Here is a 22,042-nt window from a genome sequence, read left to right as displayed (position 1 = left end):
ATGCCAGGCCTCCCTGTCCATCACCAACTCCTGGAGTTCAACCAAACTCATGTCCATCATGTCGGTGATGCCATCCAGCCATCTCATCCTCTATCATCCCCTTCTCCTCCTGCCCCCAATCCCTCCCAGCATCAGAGTCTTTTCCAATGAAGCAAAGCCTCACATGAGTTTTAGCACTCACTAATTCAGTATTCCAGGTAACTTTATAGAACTTAACTACCATAGATCATAAGAACCAACTATGCAGGCATTTTCATAGAAACATAATAGAAATTTAAAGTGTATATAATCTTTTCTGTGGAAAAGAAAGACCTAAGGTTGACCTATTTTTGACCCTTAATACTACTGCATAAGGGAAATTTCTTGGTGGTTCAGTGGTAAAGAAACTGCCTGCCAATGCAGGAAACGTGGGTTCCATTCCATTCCTGGGTCAGGAACATCCCCTGGAGAAGAAATAGCAACCCACTCCAGAATTCTTGCCTGGGGAATCCCACAGACAGAGGAGCCTGTGTCCATAAGGTCACAGAATCAAACGCAACTTAGCAATCTAGCAGACATGCATAAGCACCTAATCACAGATAAGCCTCAACATTTTTGTATGCATATGCCCATCATGGAATACTTCATAATATTTATGAAAGTAGGAACAGTTTATAACAAGTGTAGAGGTAAATCAAATCATTACCTCCTCATTTGTTGCAGTTTTTCAGTTGCTAAATGCTGTCCAACTCTTTGGGACCCCATGGACTGCAGGATGCCAGGCTACTCTGTCCTCCACTGTCTCCCAGAGTTTGCTCAAATTCAAGTCTGTTGAGTCAGTGACATTATCTAATCATCTCATCCTTTGCTGCCTCTTTGGACTTTTGCCTTCAACCTTACCCAGAATCAGGGTCTTTTCCAGTGAGTCAGCTCTTCGCATCAAATGGCCAAATTATAGAGCTTCAGCATCACCATTAGTCCTTCCAATGAATATTCAGGGTTTATTTCCTTTAGGATCGACTGGTTTGATCTCGTACTCCTTGTACTCTCAAGAGTCTTTTCCAGCACCACATTTTGAAAGCATCAATTCTTTGGTGCTATGCTTTCTTTATGGTCCAACTCTCTTATCCATACATGAATACTGAAAAAAATCATAGCTTGACTTTATGGACCTGTATTGGCAAAGCAATGTCTCTGATTTTTAATATGCTGTCTAGGTTGATCAATGCTTTCCTTCCAAGGAGCAAGCATCTTTTAGTTTCAAGGCTACAGTCACTGCAGCAGGGATTTTGAAGCCCAAGAAAAGAAAATCTGTCACTACTTTCACTTTTTCCTTTTCTATTTGCCAGGAAATAATGGGACTGGATGCTATGATTTTGGTCTTTTGAATGCTGAGTTTCAAGTCAGCTTTTTCACTCTTGTCTTTCACCCTCATCAAAGGTTCTTTAGTTCCTCTCCAATTCCTGCCACTAGAGTGGTATCATCTGCATATCTGAGGTTTTTGGCATTTCTCCCAGCAATCTTGATTCCAGTTTGTGATTCATTCAGCCTGGCATTTCGTGTGATGTACAATGCAAATCAGTTAAATAGGGTGACAAATATATAGCTTTGAACTACTCCTTTCCCATTTTTAAATTAGTTTGTTGTTCCATGTCTGTTTTTAATTGTTGTTTCCTGACCTGCATACAGGCTTCTCTGGAGATAGGTAAGATGGTCTGGTGTCCCCATCTCTTCAAGAATTTTCCACAGTTTGTTGTGATCCACACAAAGTCTATAGTATAGTCAATAAAGCAGAAGTAGATGTTCTTCTGGAACTTCCTAGTTTTCTCTATGATCTAAGAAACGGCAATTTAATCTCTGATTCCTGTTCCTTTTCTAAATCTAGCTTATACATCTGGAAGTTCTCAGTTCACATACTGATGAAGCCTAGCTTGAAGGATTTTGAGCATTACCTTGCTAGTATGTGAAATGAGCACAATTGTACAATAGTTTGAACATTCTTTGGCATTGCCCTTCTTTGGGATTGGAATAAAAGATGACCTTTTCCAGTCCTGTGGCCATTGCTGAGTTTTCCAAATTTTCTGTCATATTGAGTGCAACACTTTAACAGCACCATCTTTTAGGATTTGAAATAGCTCAGTTGGAATTCCATCACCTCCATTAGCTTTGTTCACAGTAATGCTTCCTAAGACCCATTTGACTTCACATGCCAGGATGTCTGGCTCTAGGTGAGTGACCGCACCAGTGTGGTTATTCCGGTCACTAAGACCTTTTTTGTACAGTTCTTCTGTATATTCCTGTCCTGTCTTCTTAATATCTTCTGCTTCTGTTAGGTCCTTAATAGTTCTGTCCTTTGTCATGCCCATCCTTGCTTGAAATGTTCCCTTGATATCTGTAATTTTCTTGATGTCTTCCCCATTCTACTGTTTTCCTCTATTCTTTTGCCTTGTTTACTTTAGAAGGCCTTCTTATCTCTCCTTTGGCTTCCCTGATTGTTCAGTGGGAAAGAATTTACTTGCCAATGAAGAACACCCAAGTTTGATCCCTGGGTTAGGAAGATCCCCTGAAGACGTAAATGGCAATGCATTGCCGTATTCTTGCTTGGAAAATCCATGGACAGAGGAGCCTGGGTGGGCTATGGTCCATGAGGTCACGAGAGTTGGATATGACTTCCCAACTAAACAACACCAACTTCACACTGTGAAATAAAATGCATCCATAGTTTAGTTTCAAGTTAGGAAGTTAATAGAAGAGTAAAATATGCTCCTCAAATTTCATTTGAATTTCAGGAGAAAAGTGAAAAATGAATTAATCCACAAAGCAGTAACAATAGAAAAGAATGCCATCAGGGAATTAGAAATTTTTATAAATTTTACAAAGCTGAAATTTTGAAAGAATACATTGAAATATTGAAAGAAAATCAGAGCAGAGGAAATACTGTGCAAGCATATGAGATATTTCAAAACCAAAGTGTCCAGAGATTCAGAGGGCAGCCAGGTTGACCACAGTAAATTAGTAGACAGGAAGATAAAATGGAATAAAAGTCAGAATTTCAAAAATATAGAGATGAAAAAAATGAGAGCATTTAAAATACATGGAAAGTCTATTCAGAAGGATCAGTACATATACAGAAAGGATCTGCCCAAAAGACAAAGAGGAAAAAAATATTAGCAGGAAGGAAATCAGAGTAACAATAAATGGAAATTTCTTGTATCTAAGAAAAGCATTTATCTTGAAATTAGAGACCAACAATCCTTGAATATAATCAATAAAATATTTCACATGTAGACATATAATAGTGACATCCCAATACTGTAAGGAAGAAAAAAAAAATCAAATCTTGTTATCCCAAGGTAACAAAAACTGATCCTTTCAAAAATGAAAATCTGACTAAACTCAAACAGCTTGTCATTTCTTATCATTCTGGTTGTATACTAGGTGACTACCTGTCTGGGTTTTTCAAGAATGACTCCTGTTTACCTCTATTGTCCTGAAATAATTTATAGTGTCCTTTTTTACTCTCAACAGTATCCTGGTTTTACATAATTATGATCATTCTGTATGTAGTGGGTAGGCTTATGTCCTCCCTAAGATGTCCATACTCTGTTGGAGAAGGAAATGGCAGCCCACTCCAGTGTTCTTGCCTGGAGAATCCCAGGGACAGGGGAGCCTGGTGGGCTGCCGTTTATGGGGTCGCACAGAGTCGGACACGACTGAAGCGACTTAGCAGCAGCAGCAAGATGTCCACATTCTATAATCCCCAGAACCTATAAACACATTACCTTACATGACACCTTCACCGACTTGCAGATGTGATTAAGTTAAAAACCTTATGATGAGATAATTCTGGCTTATCTGGGTGACTACCTCACAGCAATCACAATGGTACTATAAAAGGACGCTAAAGGGTCAGTGATGGAGGATTTGAAGAGAAGCAGAGGGATAAAAGGTGATGTGATGAAAGGCTATAAGTCAAGGAATGAAAACAGCCTCTGAAGACTATAAGGCAAGAAAATACATCCTCCCCTATAGCCTCCAGGAAGAACCAGCTCTGCCAACACCTTGATTTTATCAGCCCCCTGAGACTGACTTTAGATTTAGACTTTAGCAGAAGATAATAACTGTGTGTTGCTTTCAGTTATTAAGTTTGAGGAAATTTGTTACAGTGGTAATAAAAAGTGATACATGATCCGTACCATAATTTCCTACTTTCTTCCACTAACATAACATTACAAACCTTTTCTTATGACTTTAAAGTGTTTGTATATACTATTTTTAGGGATCAAATAATATTATCAAATATATATGAGCCCTTATTTTCTTAACCAACTCTGCATTCTTATATAGGTTGTTAAATTTTACTTAAGAAATATGAATAATACCCAATATATTCTCACTAATAAATCCTCATCAGAATGAGAATTTTAATGTTTCTTGTGGAAGAGTCTCAGAATTGTATTATTAGGGCAAATAGGATGGATGTTTTGTGGTATATACATTATCAAATTGCTTTCCGTAAATTTTTTAGCTGTCACAATATACCTAAGCATGTGGTCCTTTCAAGTGCATGGAGGCTTGCCAAAGACACCCCTGACCTGGAGCCTGCTTCCACAGTGCAGCTTTACCACGCTCGCTCTGTCTTCCTGAGACTGTTTTAGTACGCCATGCTTGACTTCCCTCTGCCCTGTTTTTATTTGGTGTCATGGGGGGAAACCTCCGCACCTAACCACAGGAGCGAAGTCCGCAGCTTCGCTCCTCAGTCTCCTGTACGCTGCAGGCAGAAGTGCTCTCTTGCTCCTTCGTCTCGCCCAGGCCCCTTCCCCGGCAGCCAGGGGCCTGGGTCTGAATCCTGGCAGGGACAGCCTGCCGGCCCTGTCACTCACGCCTCTCCCATTCAGCAATCAACCAGGATAAGGGGTTCGGATCCCTAGTGATGACAGACCTAAGATTGCATCTGATTTATCTGACCTGGCTATCCTTAGCACACCACCTTGCTGTTATCACCTTTTCGAATGCGGTAGGGGAGGGGGAGCAGGTTATGATATTTAATATGAGAATAAACGTTTTGCACATAAATGTACAATAGTGAGGTCCTCCGTTCTAACCAGCTGTCCTTATTCTCCGCCTGCAGTTCTTCCCCTCCATGGCCTGCCCCTACCACCCCACCGCCGTGCCCCATGACGTCCCCTCGTCCCCCTCTGCCATCATCTCCTGACTTCCCATCTTTCCTGCCATCCCTTCACAACCGACCAAGTGAAGGCTTGATTATTATTTCTTCTTTTCTGTGCTTTTATCTTTTTTGTTTGGTTTTAATTAATAAAAAAGTTTCTATATTTACATTTTTATAGGGTATTGTAAATAAAAACAAATTGTATACTTAAAAAAATTTTTTTTAACTTAATCTCATCTTAAAATATATATTGGCTAATTTTATATATATATATACATATATATACCAATAAAATGCATCAGTCTAATGTACATTATTTGTTTACTATCTTTAAATATCACTTACTATTTAAATAATTTGAAAGGCATAGATTGTTGATTGCTATTATATTAACAATTTTTATACTTTCTTATACATCTAAATTGAGACTATGCATAAAAACTCATGACTGTACTTGAAACAAATTACAGGAGTCATAGTTATAGTAGATTGAGGGATTAAGATTCACTCTAAAAAATCTTTAGTTTTATGTTTATAATATAAAAATAACTTATGCACCACTATTGGCCATGGGGTTAGAGAGAGGATAGGTAGCTGCTATTATGATAAGCGCTAAAATTGGCTAAAACTATTTTCCTGTGCACCCTCCATTAATCCTGTAAGGTGAATGAGTCAACAGATAATTTGATCTGTGCACCATTGAAGCTTAGCATCCAGGCTAACGTCTCTCTTAGAGAAGGTGTTTGATACTGTTTATTGTCACTGCATGTTATAGATTGAAACAGTTGCTAGGGAAAAATAACCTACATATATGTTATAACATATGCATATACATACATATTACATATTAATGATAAGTCCTGGGAAAATAACCCAGAATAATAGGTAACCATAGCCATTATATTGGTAGAGCAATAGCAACATCTTTGAGGAAGAGGAGGAAAGATTATATATCCTCATATGGAAACTAAGTTCTCGCCTAACTGTGTATGTGTGCTAAGTCACTTCAATCATGTCTGACTCTTCCTGAACCCATAGACTACTTAACCAGGCTCCTCTGTCCATAGAATTCTCCACGCAAGAATACTGGAGTGAGTTGCCACGTCATCTTCCAGGAGATCTTCCCAACCCAGGGATCTTACCCACATCTCTTGTGTCTCCAGCATCAGCAGACAGGTTCTTTACCATTAGTGCCACCTGGAAAACCTCCTCAGGTAATTACAGTGTAAGTTAATTTAGGAATTACTGTCTCTATTTTATTCATTGACAACTGACCATTAATAACACATTTCTCCACAGACTAGAAACTAGAAAGATTTTAATTATTTAGCATTATCGTTCAGAGAAAAATAATTACACTTTAAATAAAAGAGGAAACTGAGACATGAAGAATGTTTTGGATTAAAGTAGCATTAGAACCTTAAGCCCATAGAGGTATAAGGTCTCCAGAATCCATTGTTTTTAAATCAAAAGAAATAAATCAGATTATCCTATTAGGGTATATTAAATATTAATCTATTTAAAATTGAGAATAAATTGAGGTATCATAGGGAAATCCAATCAATTTATTTATAGAATGGTATTCATGCTAGAAAAAGACAAATAGTTCGGTATACTCTGATTAACAAATTAAATGTAGATCTTAATTAATATACATACATCACAATAATTATTACACTATATATTTTGTTTTTATCCAATCAGAAAAAAATTCAGTGAGAAAGCAATCTTTCTATAATTTCCTTAATAACCAAAAGAATTATTTATAATATCTATGAACACTTTCATTTGAGGTATATCAAAGTATTCTGCGAAGATTTTCCAATTCTAATTTTCATAATTAGGTAACATGTATGCACATTCAAAAGCAGAGACATTACTTTGCTGACTAAGGTCCGTCTAGACAAGGCTATGGCTTTTCCAGTAGTCATGTATGGATGTGAGAGTTGGACTGTGAAGAAGGCTGAGTGCCAAAGAATTGATGCTTCTGAACTGTGGTGTTGGAGAAGACTCTTGAGAGTCCCTTGGACTGCAAGGAGATCCAACCAGTCCATTCTGAAGGAGATCAGCCCTGGGATTTCTTTGGGAGGAATGATGCTAAAGCTGAAACTCCAGTATTTTGGCCACCTCATGAGAAGAGTTGACTCATTGGAAAAGACTCTGATGCTGGGAGGGATTGGGGGCAGGAGGAGAAGGGGACAGCAGAGGATGAGATGGCTGGGTGGCATCACAGACTCGATGGACGTGAGTCTGAGTGAACTCCAGGAGTTGGTAATGGACAGGGAGGCCTGGCGTGCTGCAATTCATGAGGTCGCAAAGAGTCGGACACGACTGAGCGACTGAACTGAACTGAACTGATGCACATTAAACATACATTTAAAATTAAAAGTGATGTATAAAATTATATAAACACAATGGCAAAGCACCAATGAGAGACCTAACATTGTAATGGACCAAAGACCACTTAAATACATGCACACATATGTCAGCACATACATGCAGACCTACACGCGTATATACATACCTATGTACATGCATGAATGCAAACCACAAATACAGCATGGGACAATTAGTTTTATATAAATTTGATTATTTATAAAGTTAAATACAATCAACAGCACATTGATAAAATGAGTGCAATAATTAGTGAATAAATATCTGACTGTAATACTTTGGTACATGAATAGAAATAAAAAATCTATCTGTATCATTTTGAGATGACATTGTTTACTGTGCTTAAGTGTGTTTAAAAAGCCCAGCAGGTGCTCTATGAATCAAAAATTACTTCTGAGGAGTCTTGATTAGTTTAATTTGTTTCTAATACTCATAGTACCTTTTATAGTCATATCATCCAGAAGGACTCTAAAAATAAAGATAATAACTCTGACCACTGGGATATTTCAAGAAAGGGTTCTATATTTTAAAAATCTGATAATGTGAATATCCTACCTTTATAATTACAGAAGTTTTATTATCACCATCATTATTATTAATACAAAATGTTTACATTTATCAAATTCATTAATGTAGTACTTATTATAGAAATGTTTATCAGTGAACTCACTTTATCAGTTAACCTGTTAGACTTTCCTCTTTAAGATTACTAGGACCTCACCTGAATATTGTTAAATCAGAAAACCCAGGAGAGAGGCCTGAGAATATATACTTTTTAATGATTTTTCTAGTTTTCTCATGCACTCAAATACTTGAGAACAACTGCTTTTAAACATAAAATAACAAAGATGTAGCTGAAGAAAATTATAAAATCAATATGCATTTTGACATGAATTATATTGAAGAGTGCATAAATATAGTACAGAAAAAGCTTTAAACATTATTTAAAATGTCCTTTAATTACCCAACAGAGTGGCTCTTAGTGTTGTTTTTCACATAAAAATACCCTGACTCTCTCCACTCTTCAGCACATTTCTAGAGAGGGAGTGGATGATACTGATTAAGCACAGAGGCTGTAGAGCAAGCCGCTTGGATTTGATCTTTCTCTGTCACCCACCTACTACCTAACTTCTCTCTACCTCAGTTTCCCCACGTGTAAACCAGGACGTTGCAATGAACATAGCGTAAGTTAGTACATATATAGTGCTTGTCCCACAGTGCCTGGCTCATTAAATGTTGGCTCTTATGGCATGGGGATAAACAGGATTGATGTTCCTGCTTCTTGTGGCTTGTAGCCAGATACTTCTTTACATACATAAAAGTATGATGAAGACTACACAGAAATATATGGAAAAAAGGAGCCTTATCTAGTCTGGGGGAGTTGGGGAAGATGGGAAGGGAGTATTGTTTTATAAGAAAGAAACTAGCATATTGATACCAAAAGGAGGGAATTACTAAGGAGAATGTTCTATGCACAAAGTGTGTCTTAATTAAGCAAATGAAAGTAGAGCTTGTGGACCAGAGACAAGAGAGGACTCAGGATGAGACTGAAGTCTTATTAAGGTTTTATACCAAGAGAAGGAAGAAGGACAGAAGAGTTTCTCCTGGTGAACTGGAGCTTTTTTAACAGGAAGGAAACCCCTCCTCATGACCAAAAATGTGTTGCATGAGTAATCCTGTGTGTGTACTTAGTTGCTCAGTCTTTCCCACTCTTTGCAACAACAGGGACTGTAGCCCACCAGGCTCCTCTGTCTGCGGGATTCTCCAGGCAAGAATACTGGAGTGGATAGCCATTTCCTCCTTCAGATTTTCCCCACTGAGGGATCGAACCTACATCTCTAAAGTCTCTTGCATTGGCAAGTGGATTCTTTACTGCTGAGCCACTGGGGAAATCCAGAAGTAACCCTAAATGTAAGAAACCCTGTATTTAAGCTTTCATATTGCAAAGTAATGATAGACAAAGAGGAAAAATATGAATGTATTCTGAATAGCTAATTCATGAGGTATATCATTTTTTTCTTTTAAAATATTATATGAGAAATTCCAGGTGAAGAGATTCATTCTTGAACTTTATCAAGAGAATACTGAAAACTCTACCAATTCTTCTACTGTGTCTTTCTCCTTCTAAAATATTTATAGAGAAACTAGTATGAATACTACACTTGATCTTAGCCAAAAGACCGAGAAGCAATGTGAGATTTCGACATGAGAGCTGGACTGTAAAGAAAGCTGAGCACCAAAGAATTGATGCTTTTAAACTGTGGTGCTAAAGAAGACTCTTGAGAGTTCCTTGGACTGCAAGGAGATCCAACCAGTCCATCCTAAAGGAAATCAGTCCTGGATATTCATTGGAAGGACTGATGCTGAAGATGAAATTCCAATACTTTGGCCACCTGATGTGAAGACTTGACTCATTGGAAAATACCCTGATGCTGGGAAAGATCAAAGGTGGGAGGAGAAGGGGACAACAGAGGATGAGATGGTTGGATGGCATCACCAACTCAATGGACATGAGTTTGAGAAAGCTCTGGGAGTTGATGATGGACAGGGAAACCTGGCATGCTGCAGTCAATGGGGGTCACAAAGAGTCGGACACAACCGAACAACTGAAGTATGAATACAAGTCTATATCTTTTCTATCTTGATAAAGGTTAGTTTATGCCAGTAACCCATTCACAAGGGAAACTTTGGTCTTAAAAAGAGATTTGGGAATGCAAATTTTCTATGACCAGTCTTTCTTTCAGTAAAGATTTTTCCAAGGAAGAGTTTCCAAGACTCTGAAACTAACAAATAACTTTGTAGCAATCATTACCGAAAGGACTTTTAAAAATTACTGAAAGCATCCAAAGCTGCATAAAATCATAAAAATTAAAGATGGCCACCTTTCCATTTTACTTCAAAGTATCACAATTATTATGATACCTAATTATTGAAAATATCATGGTTTAAAAGCTCTCATGTATACAGTGAAATACACAGTATCATTGTAAAACACTGCAAAATAATACTATAGTTAATAATTAATGGTTGGAGATGGTTGGATGACATCACTGACTCAATGGGCATGAGTTTGAGCTAACTTGAAGAGACGGTGAAGGACATGGAAGCCTGGCATGCTGCATTTCATAGGGTCACAGACACAACTGATGGGCTGAACAACAAATATTTAATGAATACTTTTTATGTGTCAAGCACTACTGTAAAATTTTAAATATATTGCCTCATTTAACTCCTTATAAAGTAAATATCAGGCTTCCTAGGTGGCGCTAGTGGTAAAGAACCTGCCTGCCAATGCAGCAGACATAAGAGACATGGGTTCAGTCCCTGGGTTGGGAAGATATCCTGGAGGAGGGCATGGCAACCCACTCCAGTATTCTTGCCTGGACAATCCTGTGGACAGAGGAGCGTGGTGGGCTACAATCCATGAGGTCACAAAGAGTTGGACACGACTGATGTGACTTAGCGCAGCACAGCACAAAGTGAATATTATTTGTCGCCCACTTTATAGACAAGGCAATTAAGCAGAAATGAAATTAAAAGGAATTAAGTAACTTGATCAAGGCTACCACTCATAAGTGGCTAAACTGATAACTGAATCTTTGAAGTTTTGAAGTATGATTCTGAAGTTCATATTTTAAAAAGATCCTTAATATTTTTGGGACTTTTAAGTGTTGTTTTAAAAATATGTATTTGTGTATGCTACACATTCAACCAGTTAGCATAATACAGTCTATATTGCACTTGTACTTGCTTAATAGAATCAATGTATTAACATGGAGACAACATAGAATATTTATCTTATTAAAAATAGAAGGTATTACTAATATGAAGTTGTAAATGGACTGTAACCAACCAGCTCCTGTGTGTAATTCACACAGGCTCTCCTGTCAGTGAATAAAACCACAGATCTTTCTTTGCCCTCTGGGGAAACAAACTGAAAATGGCATATATGAATATATGTGAATTCAAACATACTGCAACGGCTGACTCGTCCACACTCATAGAGGTAAAACACGGTGTAAATCTGTCCAGTAAGTGATTCTAGTCATAATAAACATGGCATAGATCAAAACAGCATTTTCATAAAATAATAGCAGGACATGATGAATATTCATTGGAAAGACAACTCTGAATATTCGTTAGGCGGACTGTTGCTGAAGCTGAAGCTCCAATACTTTTTTGGCCACCTGATGTGAAGAGCCAACTCATTGGAAAAGACCCTGATGTTAGGAAAGACTGAAAGCAAAAGGAGAGGGAGGTGGCAGAGGATAAGATGGTTAGATAGCATCACTGACTCAATGGACCTGAATTTGAGCAACTCTGGTAGATACTGGAGGACAGGGGAGCCTGGCATACCACATTTTGTGTGGTCTCAAAGAATCAGATATGATTTATCAACTGAACAACAACAATGCTTTTGAAAGAAAGGTTTTTTTCCTAAATATATTCACTTTAGACTGTGGTAGCAGTCTATGTTAGTCCATGTTAGAATGGAGAAGAGAGTTTACAATATCCAAGATATTTTATTTTTCTTTTTTTTTAATTTTTATTTTTACTTTATTTTACTTTACAATACTATATTGGTTTTGCCATACATTGACATGAATCCACCATGGATGTACATGAGCTCCCAAACATGAACCCCCCTCCCACCTCCCACCCCATATCATCTCTCTGGATCATGCCCGTGCACCAGCCCCAAGCATCCTGTATCCTGCATCGAATATTTAATTTCAATGAAGATAACTGGTTACTAGAAATAAAAGACTACATAGTCCAAAGTACTACCTGAAGAATCATATTTCATTTAAAAACTCCCAGAATTAGTTTATAAAAATACCTGGGAAATTCTGGAATAGGCTCCAAATTACAGTTTTTGTATTTTTTAATGTAAAGCTCACATTAAATCAATTTCTATTTCATTTATAAAATTGGAACTTGATTTAGATCCAAGTTCTCTCCACTTATTTTACATATGATTAAAGGTTAGGTACATTCAAATTTTAATAATTTAAATTTATTTTTATGACACAGCTGATGGGATTTGATCAACCAAGGGGAGTCAGTAAAAAATTAATTTTGAGGTACACTCATTCCAAAACTGAAAAGACCTATGAGTCAGCTGCAAGATCAAGGAACAGAGTATTATCATCATCCCAAAGCCCCACTTAAAATTACTGCTCCTGAAAGAGTAGCTGCCTTATCCTAAATTTCAACAGCATCACATACCATCCCTAACATGCCACTGAGCTACACACACATATGAAGTAAGTTCACACCCACTGTTCTTAGATACAACTATGGAATACAACTAAGTATTCCATAGTTGTATTCCTCTTGAGAAACCTGTATGCAGGTCAAGAAGCAACAGACAGAACTGGACATGGAACAACAGACTGGTGGCAAATAGGAAAAGGAGCATGTCAAGGCTGTATATCATCACCCTGCTTATTTAACTTCTATGCAGAGTACATCATGAGAAAAGATGGGCTGGAAGAAGCACAAGCTGGAATCAAGATTGCCGGGAGAAATATCAATAGCCTCAGATATGCAGATGGCACCACCCTTATGGCAGAAAGTGAAGAAAAACTAAAGAGCCTCTTGATGAAAATGAAAGAGGAGAGTGAAAAAGTTGGCTTAAAGCTCAACATTCAGAAAAATAAGATCATGGCATCCAGTGCCATCACATCATGGCAAATAGATGGGGAAACAGTGGAAACAGTGGCAGACTTTATTTTGGGGGGCTCCAAAATCACTGCAGATGGTGATTGCAGCCATGAAATTAAAAGACACTTACTTCTTGGAAGGAAAGTTATGACCAACCTAGACAGCATATTGAAAAGCAGAGACATTATTACTTTGCCAACAAAGGTCCATCTAGTCAAGGTTTTTCCAGTGGTCATATATGGATGTGAGAGTTGGACTATAAAGAAACTGAGTGCCAAAGAACTGATGCTTTTGAACTGTGGTGTTGGAGAAGACTCTTGAGAGTCCTTTGGACTCCAAGGAGATCCAACCAGTCCATCCTAAAGAAGATCAGTCCCGGATATTCACTGGAAGGACTGATGTTGAAGCTGAAACTCCGATACTTTGGCCACCTGATGTGAAGAGCTCACATTGGAAAAGACCCTGATGCTGGGAAAGATTGAGGGCAGGAGTAGAAGGGGACAACAGAGGATAAGATGGTTGGATGGCATCACTGACTCAGTGGACATGGGTTTGGGTGGACTCCGGGAGTTGGTGATGGACAGGGAGGCCTGGTGTGCTGAGGTTCAGGGGGTCGCCAGGAGTCAGACATGACTGAGCAACTGAAATGAACTGAACTGAATGGAATACTTTGGTGCTTCTCTAGTGGCTCAAACAGTAGAGTGAAGGGGAGAGGGGCAAGATGGGAGTAGGGGATTAAAAATACAAACTATTATGTATGAAACAACTAAGCTACAAGGGTATACTATGTAACACAGGGAACATAGTCAGTACTTTATAGTAACTCTAAACGGAATATATCCTTTAAAAATTGTGAATCAACATGTTGTACAGCTGTAACTTAGGTGATAATGTGCATCAACTATACTTAAATTAACAAATGAAAAAAAACCTTCCATTACGTACTGTGGAGTATACTAATTAATTTCTATATTATAGATGGCAAATTTTATTTTTCTCACTGTCCATTTCAAATTATCAAGTGGGTCTATTAAAATGAATATTACAAAAATGTAATTCATTTAAGTCAGATTTTAGGAAATTTTAATAGTCAAATAAACAATTACTGAATGGAAAAGAAGTAGTGACTACATTGAACTATATATTTTATTCATAGAATACTTCAAGAAAATGTATGCAAAACAAAGAATAAACTTTACATGACAGAAATTAATCAGAATTTTCTGATTTTCTCCAAAGAAAGAAAAAAGAATTTACTGGTTGCCAATTTGAGAAATTGGGTCTATTATATCTCTTATTTTTATTTTTTAAGCCATTTTTAAAAATTGGAGTACAGTTGCTTTACAATTTTGTGTCAGTTTGTGCTGTACAAATTGAATCAACTATACATATACTAATATCCCTTCCTTCTTGAGACTTCCTCTCTGCTCTGAACATACCTCTCTAGGTCATCACAGAGCACCAAGCTGAACTTCCTGTGCTATATAGTAAGTTCCCAGTAGCTACCTATTTTACACATGGTAAATTTATACATGGTAGTGTGTAGATGCAAATACTCCCCTCCCAGTTTATCCCACCTGCCCCTTCTCCATGTCCATATGTCTGTTCTCTCCTCTCACCCTGCAAATAGGTTTATCTGAACCATTTTTCTAGATTTCATATATATGTGTACTATTTGATACTTATTTTTCTCTTTCTGACTTATTAACTCTGTATGACAGACTCTAGGTCCATCCATGTCACTACAAATGACAAGACATTGGCTCTATTTTGGAATACAAAATTACTGTATTTTTTGAGATATGGATAAATATTAGAATATGCCCATATATACATTGTTTTCTCTTTAAAAGATACCTTTTGTTCAATAAATAGCAATTGATAAAGTACTTTTGTTTAAGGCTTAAAATCATAAGAAATTATTGGTCTATGTAAATTAGAATGACAAAATTAAGTATTACCACAAGTTATCTGAATTGAATTACATCTTCAAAGCTAATTACTACCTGTGTATAGCAGGAGGATGTGGTAAGAGAGGCAAGAGGTGGGATACTCAGATGCCAATTCAAGAGCTTAGAGTGATGAGGAAAAATGATGAAAATTGTAGTTTGTTAATATTTCAAACAACCAATGATAAACATTTGACCCAAAACTCACTGGTATTTCTACATGATTGACCTCATAATAAATTAATATTGATAAAATTAATTTTCAAAACCAAACAGAAATATTAATTATATACACATGGCCACAAATAATATAGAAATGGCCTAACAATAACTCATGGCTTAGTAATATGTGGACTTGCCTAAACTAAATTATGTTTTCTTAAATTTCCTTCCCTCTTGTTTCAGGTTAGGGATTGCCACAAGAAACAATTTTTTTCCTGTGATGAGGAGCAAAATGGTGAAGCAGCAGCCATGTTTATTGTGACTGGAAGAAGGTTGGGGCAGAGACAAGGGGGTGCTTCTGTAGCTCACACATGTTGTCATTCATCTGCTGACTCCACTGACTGCCATGGGGCAGCAGATGAGCCTATGACTTCTCTACCGTACCGTGAATCTTCCTTTAGCATCTCAAATCCTTGGGACAAGTTTGGGCTTACCTTCAAGAAGGAAGCACCAGTTTCTCCTGCAGGACTCCCATACCATCAAGATTGGAAAGAGAGAACTGACACATGTTCCAGTCTGTCTCTTTGGGCTTCAGGTCACACGTGGATTTAAACTTTTGTTCTCATTTTACACTTTTCTTCTTTTCCTTCCTAACTTCCAATCATACTTCAAGCTCCAGCATCAGATGAGAAATTAATAGGCTTACGGAGGCTACTGTAACCAATTTGCATAGTTGTGTATGGTCAAATCCTTGTAACAAATTGCATGTGTGCATGAGCATGTTTACATACATGCACACATGTGCAACCTTCAGGTGATTCCAATCTACTTGATACAGTATTTGGTAAATATCAAAGGAAATTATTTCAGGGCTTTACTTTCCTAGCTGAAGTCCACATAAGGGACCTAATAACTTTCAAAGCTATCCTAAGAGAAATCCTTATCACCTGTACCCTCAGGTCTGACAGATTGGAAACCAAATACAAAGCCTAATCACAATGGCTGAATTACAATGAAAAATAATTCCATATTTCAAAAGAACATTTTTGACAAAATTCGGGCAATTCCAAAGGAATGGGACCCTGACAATTAGGATGAGAACATATGGTCAAACATAGATGAAATTGGGACAGACAATTCCTAAATTCTCTCAAGAGTGCTTTGCCATTTAAGGCATCCTTTCCACTCCTACTTAGGAAGTTATTCTTCCCTTTCCTGCAGATTCCAAGAGCAGAACTAAAGTAGTAGTCATATGAACTGTTGCCCTCAGAATGTCAGGGCAGGGTCCCAGGTGCTTTTGTAGGCCACACACATTGTCATCAATCTACCTGCTCATCTCTTTGGCATTAATAGCTGTCAGGTACACACTTGATCCACCTTCCCTTGGATTCTACTCCAATTTCTGAGCCAGATATGTGTTTAGCTCAGAGACAAATGGTGCCAGCTCCTCTTGCAGGTCATGAAGGTTGGGGGCAATGAGAACCAACACATGTCTGGGCTATTCTTATGGGTTGCAACACCTGTGCCTGGGTTCCATCTCATCTTTGTTCACCCTTAGTTTACATCCATCTTTGCTTCTCAACAGATAGAGATTATTTAATCAGCTCTACAAATTGCATATAGTCAAATTTCTATCACAAATTCTTTATTCCACTTACCTTTCAGGGATTTTTTTTTTATTGGTCTTTTACCTTTATTCAAATACCATTTCACAGTAAGGAAAGGATTTTAAGCTAATTTTTACTAGACATGAATTAAAAACTGTCCTTTTTCCCCTTGAGAACAGAATATAATAAGAGTCAGAAACCTTTATTTTCTTTTTATAGATGGATCTGGATGGAATGATAATATGTAAGGTCATGATAGTGCCTGGGCCCTTTCATTAAGAATGTTCTCTGGTGTTGAGTCCTGAATAACTGGATGAAAAACTAACTCTACAATGATCTTCTTAATGAAACGAGCTCTGCAAAGTGAAATCTAATTTGCCCTAATTTGTTTTGCTATTTTCATGTTTCCCATCTTCCAGAATCCTGCATGATTTTTCATGATGAACAGAGAAAAAAAAAATCCATTCATAGGTATTCCAATTACTGAGGCAACATGAATAGACTAGTCATCACCTATCTAACCCCTCATTGTGAACCTTCCAGTAGAGACACAAATTGATCCTTCTCAAACTCTACCCCCTTTGTAACATTACATCTGGATAACCACAATAGTGTCTTATTTTTCCAGCTCTCTCTCCTCTGATCAATCCTGCAAGTTGCCGCTAGGTAAGGTGTCATGAAATTCACTGTTCAATGTGTCAATTTTCTGCTTATAAATATTTTAACTGGTATCTCAGTTTTCTCTGATTTTTTTCCAGCATGAAAGGAAAAATCTACTTTACTATTTATAAGTGAGCAATGCAGATTTTATTTTCAAAAGTGATAATCAGGAATTTCTGTTGTATATCTAACAACATGTCATTTGTCCTACACTGTTTATTTAGGTTATCTTTTTCCAACCTCCGAATTCTTTATTCAGCTATTTCTCTCATGCGGTCAGGATGGACTCTTGTTCTTGTGGCCATAGGATTAGGCAACTAACCAAAACTGGTTTCTTGAGGTATACCTGTATTGCTATGAACTTTCCTCTTAGCACTGCTTTTATAGTGTCCCACAGGTTTTGGGTTGTTGTGTTTTCATTTTCATTAGTTTCTATGCATATTTTGATTTCTTTTTTGATTTCTTCTGTGATTTGTTGGTTATGCAGAAGTGTGTTGTTCAACCTCCATATGTTGGAATTTTTAATAGTTTTTTTTCCTGTAATTGAGATCTAATCTTAATGCATTATGGTCAGAAAAGATGCTTGGAATGATTTCGATTTTTTTGAATTTATCAAGTTTAGATTTATGGCCCAGGATGGGATCTATCCTGGAGAAGGTTCCATGAGCACTTGAAAAAAAGGTGAAATTCATTGTTTTGGGGTGAAATGTCCTATAGATATCAATTAGGTCTAACTGATCTAATGTATCATTTAAAGTTTGTGTTTCTTTGTTAATTTTCTGTTTAGTTGATCTGTCCATAGGTGTGAGTGGGGTATTAAAGTCTCCCACTATTATTGTGTTATTGTTGATTTCCCCTTTCATACTTGTTAGCATTTGTCTTACATATTGCAGTGCTCCTATATTGGGTGCATATATATTTGTAATTGTTATATCTTCTTGGATTGTTCCTTTGATCATTATGTAGTGGCCTTCTTTGTCTCTTTTCACAGCCTTTGTTTTAAAGTCTATTTTATCGGATATGAGTATTGCCACTCCTGCTTTCTTTTGGTCTCTATTTGCGTGGAATATCTTTTTCCAGCCCTTCACTTTCAGTCTGTATGTGTCCCTTGTTTTGACGTGGGTCTCTTGTAAGCAGCATATAGAGGGGTCTTGTTTTTGTATCCATTCGGCCAGTCTTTGTCTTTTGGTTGGGGCGTTCAACCCATTTACGTTTAAGGTAATTATTGATAAGTATGATCCCGTTACCATTTTCTTTATTGTTTTGGGTTCGGGTTTATACACCCTTTTCGTGTTTTCTGTCTAGAGAATATCCTTTAGAATTTGTTGGAGAGCTGGTTTGGTGGTGCTGAATTCTCTCAGCTTTTGCTTGTCTGTAACGCTTTTGATTTCTCCTTCGTATTTGAATGAGATCCTTGCTGGGTACAGTAATCTGGGCTGTAGGTTATTGTCTTTCATCACTTTAAGTATGTCTTGCCATTCCCTCCTGGCCTGAAGAGTTTCTATTGAAAGATCAGCTGTTATCCTTATGGGAATCCCCTTGTGTGTGATTTGTTGTTTTTCCCTTGCTGCTTTTAATATTTGTTCTTTGTGTTTGATCTTTGTTAATTTGATTAATATGTGTCTTGGGGTGTTTTGCCTTGGGTTTATCCTATTTGGAACTCTCTGTGTTTCTTGGACTTGGGTGATTATTTCCTTCCCCATTTTAGGGAAGTTTTCAACTATTATCTCCTCAAGGATTTTCTCATGATCTTTCTTTCTGTCTTCTTCTTCTGGGACTCCTATAATTCGAATGTTGGAGCGTTTCATATTGTCCTGGAGGTCTCTGAGATTGTCCTCGTTTCTTTTAATTCGTTTTTCTTGTTTCCTCTCTGATTCATTTATTTCTACCATTCTATCTTCTATTTCACTAATCCTATCTTCTGCCTCTGTTATTCTACTATTTGTTGCCTCCAGAATGTTTCTGATCTCATTTATTGCATTATTCATTATATTTTGACTCTTTTTTATTTCTTCTAGGTCCTTGTTAAACCTTTCTCGCATCTTCTCAATCCTTGTCTCTAGGCTATTTATCTGTGATTCCATTTTGATTTCAAGATTTTGGATCATTTTCACTATTAATATTCGGAATTCCTTCTCCGGTAGATTCCCTACTTCTTCCTCTTTTGTTTGGTTTGGTGGGCAACTCTCCTGTTCCTTTACCTGCTGAGTATTCCTCTGTCTCTTCATCTTGGTTATATTGCTGCGTTTGGGGTGGCCTTTTTATATTCTGGTAATTTGTGGAGTTCTCTTTATTATGGAGCAGCCGTTAAAAAGAATTCATTTGAATCAGTTCTGATGAGATGGATGAAACTGGAGCCGATTATACAGAGTGAAGTAAGCCAGAAAGAAAAACACCAATACAGTATACTAACACATATATATGGAATTTAGGAAGAGGGCAATGACAACCCTGTATGCAAGACAGGAAAAAAGACACAGATGTGTATAACGGACTTTTGGACTCAGAGGGAGAGGGAGAGGGTGGGATGATTTGGGAGAATGGCATTCTAACATGTATACTATCATGTAAGAATTGAATCGCCAGTCTATGTCTGACGCAGGATACAGCATGCTTGGGGCTGGTGCATGGGGATGACCCAGAGAGATGTTATGGGGAGGGAGGTGGGAGGGGGGTTCATGTTTGGGAACGCATGTAAGAATTAAAGATTTTAAAATTTAAAAAATAAAAAACTAAAAATTAAAAAAAAAATAAAAAAACAAATTTTAAAAATAAAAAAATAAATAAATAAATTAATTAAAAAATAAAAACCCAAACTGGATCATCCAGGATACCTAATTCTGTTCAGAACAGCATCTGGCCTAAGCTAAGCACATCTGAGTACTTGCCTGAGATCTTTCAAATTTGAGTTGAGGGGATAGGATATAGTGCCCCTTTCTATTGCAGTTTGTGTGTTTATGAGCTTGGAAGGCTTTTGACCAAATATCCTATAACTGAGACAATGAATAAATGAAGAGAGAAGTAGAGATGAGACAACAAACATGCAAGCCTCTGTGTGTGTGTGTGTGTGTGTGTGTGTGTGACTGTTACATACCAAAGCAGAAGTGTGAAAAATTTCCCCTTTTCATTATGTTGCTTTAATCTAGACATTACAATGAGTTTTTATGCGAGAGTTAGTGAATTCATTACATTGCTGAAGCTGCAGGTGGTCTATAGTTCAGTCAAGGTGTTAATTGGCTGGCACTAAGTGCGGTTTGAGGTTTGTGTGGCAGATGGAACCCAATGAATATAGAATTTTGTTACACAAACTATAGATGTACTTAAGCTTTCTACATCTGTGCTGAACTTTTTTTCAAATAGACATAGGTGATAAAACACCTGCTACCTAATTAACACCCTTTGTAGTCACTCACAAAGTTATTCTCAAACCTGCTCTGCCAGCTGTAAATGTTAAAATTTCACTTGCTATTCCTGGATATTTTCCTTTCCTTTTTTTATAAAGTCTAAATCAAAAAATATTCAAGTCTATCAAATGAAAGAAAATAAAAATGGTTAATGAATGAGTGAATGGACAGATAGAAAGGTAAAGTAGAAATTTTCTGAAATTTTGTGCTGATAATTCAATGAGAACAGTAGCCAAGCTAAAGGAATTTTTTCAGAGATTAGGCATTTCTGGGAAAATAGCAATGTTTAAATCTCTTGGCTCCTTTATACTCTCAAATCCAGCAAGTCCACCTCCTATGAGCCAGGAAGGTGTGATTGCAGGAAGGGAGGAATTATTTAGGGGAGGCAACTTAGCTGTCAGGTCTCCTTTGGTCCTAATGAAGATCACTGGGACATGACTTGTACCTGTCCAGGCAGATAGAGTCTAGGGCCTGGGATGAGCCATCTAGACTCATGGTTTAGATTAGGCTGAGATGGGTCCTAAGAGTTCTGTCAACAGAGCTCCTCAGAGTTGGGTGAAGTTGCTACACATTTCATTGGTATCTCTAGTCCAGCCGGCCTTTAGAGCTTTGAGAAGAGCTACAAGGTTCTCTACACAACTAAGAGTAGGAGTCTACAAGGAGATGGGTGAGCAGAGATGTTTTCCTTCTGGTGCCTCAGTAGGAACTCTAAATCTGCCTGTTGTTAATCAAAGACCCACAGGAGCAGAGTAAATGCACCATTCACCACTCTACAGATCACCTCCATATATGCTATGCCAGCAGCTAGACCTAAGTCCTAAACAAATGGAGAAAGGTATTAGCATTTTCCTAAGGAGGGCTCAAAACAGAGAAGAAAGAACCGATCCCTAGAAAAATAACAACCTAGAATAAACACATAGCACTTTCTGTCACATGCTATGGTATATAGAATGTGATCATTCATAGGCCTTGGCATGTAACACTTCCAACATTGGTCCATACATGGCCCTCTGCATTTATTAATTCAACCCTTTTTAGTAGCATAATAAA

At 37.5% G+C, this 22,042-nt stretch overlaps 1 protein-coding gene and 1 pseudogene across 2 annotated transcripts in view; both read right to left on the bottom strand.

Annotated features, from left to right (window-relative positions):
• The window catches only part of SPAG16 (sperm associated antigen 16), a 1,117,670-nt gene that overhangs the window by 757,414 nt on the left and 338,214 nt on the right, over positions 1-22,042 (bottom strand). The gene's annotated exons all lie outside the window — the stretch shown is intronic.
• On the bottom strand, positions 9,602-9,735 carry LOC138434949 (U2 spliceosomal RNA; annotated as a pseudogene).

The sequence above is a fragment of the Ovis canadensis genome, chromosome 2 (genome assembly GCF_042477335.2).
Source record: "Ovis canadensis isolate MfBH-ARS-UI-01 breed Bighorn chromosome 2, ARS-UI_OviCan_v2, whole genome shotgun sequence".
NCBI classification, from domain to species: Eukaryota; Metazoa; Chordata; class Mammalia; order Artiodactyla; family Bovidae; genus Ovis; species Ovis canadensis.
This window is presented reverse-complemented; position numbering and strand designations above follow the sequence as displayed.